Source organism: Argentina anserina, chromosome 2 (assembly GCF_933775445.1).
Source record: "Argentina anserina chromosome 2, drPotAnse1.1, whole genome shotgun sequence".
In the NCBI taxonomy this organism is placed as follows: Eukaryota; Viridiplantae; Streptophyta; class Magnoliopsida; order Rosales; family Rosaceae; genus Argentina; species Argentina anserina.
In genome coordinates this window covers 20000001-20000463 of record NC_065873.1, presented here as the reverse complement: position 1 = coordinate 20000463, position 463 = coordinate 20000001, and positions in this window count along the sequence as shown.

The window sequence follows — 463 nt, the reverse complement described above, 5'->3', positions numbered from 1 at the left end:
AAGATAACAAGTGTGAGTGATATATGGCTGTTCTTTCCGAGGGGTTCATGCAGGCCGACCCGGTTCAATTTGGGGAACTTGTCGCTAGTCGGGGATTTAACGTCAAAGACAGGAGTTGGCTGACCTAGCACAGGTTGGGGTCTGTAGCCGATCCCTTGATGAGCCCAAGGCATGGCGAAACTAGTGCATTGCCCCGTTGGATAAGGCTGGCTCCATGGAATGGAGCGCCGCATGAATCAAGTGTGGCAGCCGAATAGCTAGGTCCATAACATATGACACACTTAACCTGCCAGTAGCTAGGGGCGACCAAGGCCGGCCCTGAGATTTCCGGGGCTCGAAGCGATGAGAAAAATTGGGGCCCTTTGTCAAAAAACATTTCTTGAAACAATAAATTTTTTGAAACAACAAAACATAGTAATAAAACTTTCAATAATAATAAAATGCTATAATGTTTGAAACAAAA